The sequence below is a fragment of the Nuphar pumila genome, chromosome 6 (genome assembly GCF_984573655.1).
Source record: "Nuphar pumila chromosome 6, dmNupPumi1.hap1.1, whole genome shotgun sequence".
In the NCBI taxonomy this organism is placed as follows: Eukaryota; Viridiplantae; Streptophyta; class Magnoliopsida; order Nymphaeales; family Nymphaeaceae; genus Nuphar; species Nuphar pumila.
The window spans coordinates 9,461,713-9,470,204 of NC_143254.1; positions in this window are offsets into that span (position 1 = coordinate 9,461,713).

Genomic DNA, 8,492 nt, shown 5'->3' on the forward strand with positions numbered 1-8,492 from the left:
TCGGTCGAGATCTATATTGACTTGGATCAAATTGATCCGATTCAATCCAAAATTGGTTACATCGAGGCAATTTTTTTTTGAAAAAATGTGATTTTCGGAACAACCATAGCCCGAATTCAGAAAAATAAAACATCAATGTTTTCAAAATTTTGAGACACATCTAATGATATATTACTTGATTTTTGCCTCCAAATTTTGCCTGAATTTAACGCAGATTTCACTCACTCTTTATATGATTTTAAAAGTCAAAAATAAAAGGTTTTACCAATTCTTATTTGCCTCGTTTTGGTATTGTCAACATGTCATGGGCCACGATGCCACCTAAAAAAACCAAAGATTTGTATCAACTTTCAAAATACTTAGTCAATTTTCAAACATTTTAGAATAGAAACATACACAATATTACAGGCACAACAATTATTGAAGTCTAAGATGGGTTTCTACTTATAGCTTAACACACAATTTGTATTTTATTACTGGGTTCCACACTGGAAGCTCGACAAATATCAAGAATTAACATCATTTATCAAAATATTATAAATCAACATCTAATGTCAGGATACCAGGAAAATCAATACCACTCATGTCACTTTCTTGGTATACCAATAACAATAATTGTGTTTACAATACCACCTCCAAGCAAAATGTCTAAATTTTTTTTAAATCGTGGCTAAGAGGTGAATCACAATATCGAGTTTAGAGACATAAATACACATAGAGTTTATTATCCTCACGGTTTCTCCAAAACCATTATCCAGGATTCTCACACTGTGAAAGGGATATCTAGGAAGAAAATTAATTATATTGTTTATAACTTTTTAATAAAAATCAAGTTCTTTACACCAGAACTGATGATGCGTGAATTACTCATAAATATAATATATTATTATTGCATAAATGCATCATTTATAAGTTTAGAATCCACACTTAGATGCATTTAGGTTTGATTGAGCTATGGTTCGATTTTTGTTTGAATCAGACTTAAAACGAGAGAAATATCGCATTTACAGTGCAGTGGGTCGCACCTCGGGGCGAAGCGGGTCAAAATGGATCCAAACAGCCATTTGAGCTTTGGATCTAGGCCAAAACTCCACAATTCAACCAACTCCAGCCCCAAATTTGAATTTGAAAATTATTTACAGAAAACCCCCTCCAGAATAGGCGCCCAACAGATATTTCAGTTTTAATCCTCTTTCTGGAATTTCCAGAAAAGAGGTCTTTAGCTATAAAAAATCATTAGAGAAGCCCTCACGAGCGTCTTTTGCTCTTGGAAGTGCGCCCTCCAGCCCCAACTCTCGATCCTACAACCTTCTCCCTCATCCTCAAAGCCGCCCCACCTTCTTCCCCTTGAGTAGCTTGGCTTTGCCAAGCTCCCATGGTCGTCGTCTCCTCTTTCTTTCATTTTTCATCGTCTTCCACACCTCTCTTTTCTTCTCCTACTTGCTGAAACTAACTTTCCTTGTTGTATTTTGTAGGTAGCAGCTGTTTGGTGGTGAACCAACTGAGGTAGGGGTGTCGTTTGCCCCTCCACAGTCAGTCAGTCCTTCCCTCATCCGGCCCTCTACACCATCTGCGTCGCCAGAACTTCACGCCACCATTGGAGCGCCACCAATCGCGGTTTCCAACATCTTGCAGCAACCAAGATGTAGACAGTACCATTGAAGGGTGTTGGTGCACAACCTGGGCAAATTTTCACCTCTTCGACCCCTCCAATCGTCGGATTATCGAAAGAGGCCATCAATGATATTAAGTTGCAATAAGAGCATCTCGTCTCAGTGATTGATTGTCACATCAAGTGAAATGATGAAAATGCCCTTGTGTTCGCAGGCTTAAGTCATTGCACGTATCTTTTCTGTTCTCGTTCAATTTTGATTTCATTGTATTATTCTCTGTAATTGAACACGTTCAATATCAATAAAATGCAAAGTTTAGTTTTAATTTGAGTATATCATGCTCCATATGGATCGATCTGACTCACCACTTACGTGGAAAATTGGTATTATTACTTGAGTGGCAATTTTCCAAGCAATTTCAATGATAAAAATATGTTTTAAAAATACCATTACTAAAAGTCACAAGTTTTTTGCACCGCTGTCGGGGAACGATGATTATACTCTTTTACTTACAATATTGCAATTTATTGATATTTGTTTAGTTAGGCGTATTTTGATTGTTCTAGTTAGTAGGATTAGTAAGTACATATAAGAATAACATAGTAAGTATACATAGGATTCACGTACGGCGTATTTAGGATTCACAAATTTGCATGCTTCTGGAGCGCTTAGACAGGTGGGTTCTAGATAACTTAGCTTGAATTCCTATCTCTGTACTTAAGCATACTTAGAATAGATTTAATTTTGTAGTTGAATTTTTTTAAGCATGTTTAGCGTAGTTTAATTGCATTTAGTTTTAATTCTTGTTTTTGTTCGTTGTCTACTGTTTTATTTTCATTTCTATAGTTAGAGCGCTAGGAGTTTAGGTTAGGTCGCACACATCTGGACTTAGTTCTAGTGTATGCAAGGGCGCAAAAATTTGGGTGTCCCACTCCAACTGTTTGTTGAGGATCCAGACAGAAGTATATGTTCTTCTCGGAACCGATCCAAAATGGGGGACCTAGAACCCGAAGCTCTGATGCGCCCTCTCTGGGAGTACTTCTTACCTACGGAATACACCTAGGTGTCATGCATTCGCATACCAGCTATTAGGGTGTCTCATTATGAGATTAAGGCCAGTGTAATACAGATGTTCTCATCTTTTTATGGCCTTAGTCACGAAGATCCCTACCGGCATTTGGATGAGTTTCTCGAAATTTGTTCAACCGTGAAAATTCAAAATTTTGAAGACAACACGCTGAAGTTGACCCTCTTTCCTTTCTCGTTGAAGGATAAAGCCAAGTACTGGCTTAAATCCTTATATACCATCATTATAGGGTCGTGGGATCAGTTACAAAAGGAGTTCTTCAAAAAGTACTTTTTCGATAGGTCAAACCAACCAATTTCAGTGAGTCATCACCAGTTTCTCATAAATGGATGGCGAGCAATTCCATGAGACCTGAGAGAGGATGAAGAATCTCCTCAAAAAATGTCCCCATCATCAGTTGCCCATATGGCAGCTGGTGCAAAGTTTTTATGACGAATTGTCTGACCGAAATCATCAGATGATCGATGCTTTGTGTGGAGGGACATTCATGCTCAAAAGTGAGGATGAGGCATGAAATTTATTTGATACTCTTGCCGAGAATAAATTGCATCGTGCCTCTATCTCTCGTTCTGATAAAGTCACACCCAGTTGATCAAAGCGGGGTGATGTTCTCACGGTGGGTCCCACGACTGAGCTGTAGAGCAAAGTCGATATGCTTTCTCGAAAGTTGGACCAGCTCCTCTCGACTCCATCACGACCCCATCCCAACCCCATCTGGTGTGCGCGTTGTGTGCCAACCTGGCACATGTTGTCACTGAGTGCTCTTTGGCAGCTCAATACCTTGAATTTGTGCAAGAGCAAGTTCAGGCAGCTCAGGATTACACCAGGCCCCCGAACAACTCATATTCTTCCACATACAACCCGAGGTGGTGTAATCACCATAACTTCTCATGGAAGAACCCACAGTCTTCAACCCAGATTCAGCTCACTCGGCCGCCTCCATTCACTCAGACATTCCAAAGGTCGAGCTATCCCCAAGCCACTCCTTATCCTCCCCAGCCTTCACATGAGTTTGCCCTGCATACTTCTTTTTAGGAGAGACTTATCCAAGCATTCGATGAGGTGAAAACCTCGAGTCAGAATGCTTTTGAGAAGTGCAATCAGATGTTGAGTTCCCATACGCAGTCTATCGCTAAATTAGAACCGCAAATGGGACAATTAGCGGAAGCGCTAAACAAGAGACCTGAGAAAAGCCTGTCGGGTCAAGTTGTGATGAACTCTAAAGGAAAAGAATAGGGTATGAGCATGGAAAGATGTATTGTATATACATAGGAGGAGTAGAATTTTCAGTTTAGTATTTATTTTTGTTTTTGTTTTGTTATTTGATTTCATATGAGCTTACATTTACTTTGATTCATGCAGGTTTATCTGACATTCAATGTGTGAGTATAGGTTATTGAATTTAGGACATGGCTTTTAGAGCAAACAATCGATTAGGTCAGCTGAAAACTGAGCATCGGCGTATGCTTAGTGGTGGAGCATGATCCAGTCAAGAATCAACTCAAGAGGCCCCGCATAACAGGTTGTATCTATTCGTTCTCCTGTCTTGATTTCAAGTTCTTTAGTGTGCATCTACATTGCATTTTTACATCTCTGCATGCCACTAGGGACACTGTCATTCAAGCATGGGGGGGGGGGGGGGGGGGGAGGTCAGTAGATACACACTTTTTGGTCCTCTTAAGACTGTATTTGAATATGAAAAGATAATTTTGAATTACAAAGTATAAGTATGCACGGTTTAAAATAAGCTACTAAGTAAATGAAAAATATAAAGAAAAAGCTCAAAAGCAATGAGCCTGTGTTAGGTTGTTTGGATAATTCCACAATCCCGAGTAAGATGAGTTTAGATGCAAGTTAAAGCATTTGAATTTCATTCAAAACGAAAGGTGCGAACTTTGTGAGCCTTAAAAGCTGAGATCAGTCACAAGTTGAAGTGTTTGAACCTCATGTCGAAGGGGCAAATGAAGGAAGTCACTTTTGTGTCTAGTTAATATTTTTAACATAAAGATAGTAGTATAAGATGACATTAACATTGCACAAGACACAAAAGCAGACTGCACACAAGCTATCAAATGGAAAGAAAAGAAAATAATTGAAAATTTGGAAAAATTGAAAATCCAATGAAAATGAGAGCTTAATGTAACGCAAAATCTATTACTTAGAAGTAGAATGAACGACTGTGTAAAAAAAGATACAAGTGATGAAAAATGAACAATAGCATGACAATACACGATTTTTCTGAGAAACAATCATAGATAAATGCGGGTTTTAGAAGAGTGAAAGGAAATTTTTTACCGTGGACGCATAAAATCTCTAATTATGTTCTGAGAAGTGAAAAATTACATGAAATGTCTACTAAAATTGATTTATGGAATTGCCTAGCATTCTAGAAGAAAAAATTAAAATTTACATGATTTTTGATGTTTGTGGGTAGCATCTCTGCAAACCCTCACGAGACCTTGCTCGTCTACTAGGGTAACTCAGGGGTTCAAAAAGGGCTTGTTGCATAAGCTAAATGCAACCGTGCTTCCTACGAAAGTGAGTTAGTTGTTTAATAAAAATTTGCATTTTATTCGAGTAGTCCATATTTTCATCGCAAGGGTAGGGTATATTGCTAGGGACTAACAATTATTCTAGCATGGGGGTATTTGATGATGCGTGAATTATTCGTAAATATAATATATTATTATTGCATAAACACATCATTTATAGGTTTAGAACCCACACTTAGATGCATTTAGGTTTGATTGAGCTACTGTTTGAATTTTGTTCGAATCAGACTTAAAACGAGATAAATATCGCATTTAAGTGCATTGGGTCAGACCTTGGGGCGAAGCGGGTCAAAGTGGATCCAAACAACCAGTTGAGCCTTGGATCTGGGCCAAAACTCTACAATCCAACCCACTCCCGCCCCAAATTCGAATTTGAAAATTTTTTACAGAAAACCCTCTCCAGAATAGGCGCCCAACAGATATTTCAGTTTTAATCCTCTTTCTAGAATTTCTAGAAAAGAGGTCTTTAGCTATAAAAAATCATTAGAGAAACCCTAACGAGCATCTTTTGCTCTTGGAAGTGTGACCTCCAGCCCCAACTCTCGATCCTTCAGCCTTCTCCCTTATCCCCAAAGCCGCCCCACCTTCTTCGCCTTGAGTAGCATGGCTTTGCCAAGCTCCCATGGCCGTCGTCTCCTCTTTCTTCCATTTTCATCGTCTTCCACACATCTCTTCTCTTCTCCTCCTTGCTGAAACTAACTTTCCTTGTATTTTGCAGGTAGCAGCTGCTTGGTGGTGAACCAGCTGAGGTAGGGGTGTCGTCTGCCCATCCACAGCCAGTCGACCCTTCCCTCATCCGGCCCTCTACACCATCCGCGCCGTCGGACCTTCGCGCCACCATCGGAGCGCCACCAGCCGCGGTTTTCAACATCTTGCAGCAACCAAGATGTAGCCAGTACCATTAAGGGGTGTTGGCGCACAACCTGGGCAAATTTTCACCTCTTCAACCCCTCCAATCGTCGGTTTATCGAAAGAGGCCATCGATGATATTAAGTTGCAGTAAGAGCATCTCGTCTCAGTGATTGATTGTCGCATCAAGTGAAATGATGAAAATGCCCTTGTGTTCGTTGGCTTAAGTCACTGCACGTCTCTTTTCTGTTCTCGTTCAATTTTGATTTCATTGTATTGTTCTCTGTAATTGAACATGTTCAATATCAATAAAATGCAAAGTTTAGTTTTAATTTGAGTATATCATGTTCCCTGTGAATCGATCTGACTCACCACTTACATGGGAAATCGATATTATTTCTTGAGTGACGATTTTTTAAGCAATTTCAATGATAAAAATATGTTTTAAAAATACCATTGCTAAAAGTCACGACATGAACCGTTTTACAAATCAACAAGCAAAACCCAACACGGGACCTTACCCATTACAAGTTAATAGTGCAATTCAATTAGAAAATCAATAATTTCATTATAAATTTTGCAATGTATAACAAAATCTTGAAGTAACATATTCTCCTAGCCACCATGACCTATAGTGGTCACATTTGACCACCAATGCATTTTATGCAAAGGCCTCAGTAAACATGTACACGCACAACTATTGAAACATGCACACAATGCACATTCATCCACATACAACAAGATTGTACATATAAAACAATTTACCTATGCATACAAACAAATGCTTGCAACATGCATTTTTCATGATTCATCATATGTAAAAACTCTCAAATATGCACATGATCATGTTCTTGCATCTAATAAATTTTATGAGTTCCCACACGTAAGGCATAAGCATTATAATCCCATGCATATCATAACCAATAAACACTTTTGCCATTCACATGTAACAAATCTTGGCATACTATATTGCTCGGGATACATAAAATAACCACCAAGTCATATCTATACAACCACAATGCATGGGACAACATTAGTATATTGTTGACAACATGTTTCTCATGCAAAAACATGCAGCCAAAGGTAGTGGGCAATGAACATAGCTACACATAAATGCGCAGTATTCTTTTACCCTACAACAACCCACCGAAGATCAAATAAATCACATTTATAATGATACTGGGCCGACCTTACGCGAGTCAACTTAAAGGCCAAGAATCTAAAAAAAGCTAATTTGATTAGTCAGTTTTGGAGGACCAACCACAAGTAGTTGACCAACACACTTAAAGTGATCTGAACATATTTGAACCAGATCTGTCCACACTATGTGCATCAGCAGATCGGTCCAGATCTGCAAATGCATATAGCTGACACTGTCCCATGTATATATATATATATATATATATATATATATATAAAAGCTCTCAAAAAGAGTTTTTGCACGACCAACAAAATTTCAGTATAATGGTTATGAATGCCAGTCACTCAAACATAACCTTGACAACAACCAATTAGAGGAAACACCATATTGAAAATGCACGGCTGATGCATATTTATACCAATAATCAAATGCAGAAAAATAATATGTTGGAAATATATGGCTGATGCATATTTATACCACCAAATCAAATGCAGAAACAAGTAACATGCTGGAATTACATGGCTAATGTATGTTTATACTAGAAATCAAATGCAGAAAATAACATACAGAAAATCAATGCACTGCACAGTCATAACAACTGATATGAACAAAAAAACAACATTGCAGGTAAAAGCAAATCCACTGAAGGTCTATACAACAAACTTTTTTTTATATATATATTTTGGATTGTGATGATGATTGTTGGCTGTAATCAAATTGGATATAATTTGATAAGACCTGTTTTTAGCCGATAATCTGACCAGAAATACATCGATCCAGTCACAAATTAAAGCAAGCATATCAATTTAGAGAAAGATAAATGTAATGACAATTTGTAGTATAGTTTTAACAAATTGGTTCTCATTATCACTACCTATATATTCAGCCTGAAAACAACCCTGATAATCATCATAACAGGACACCAATCCATTGACAATTATAAGGAACACTTTGCAAAGCCTAGTGACAGTCTTAAAACAGATTCAATATGGCATTAATAATGACAACATGTTGGAAATCAATGTCAGGTCTGGTTTGAATCAGATCTAATCTAAATTAGACCACAATACGTCAACCAATGCATGATCAACCCCTCCCCAGACACACACACACATATATATTTATAGGTTCCTACAGTAGACCTTGTTTGAATCAAATCGAATCCCAAACTAAAACTGCGATATATATATATATATATATATATATATATATATATATATATATATATGTGCATACATATTAGGCATGTT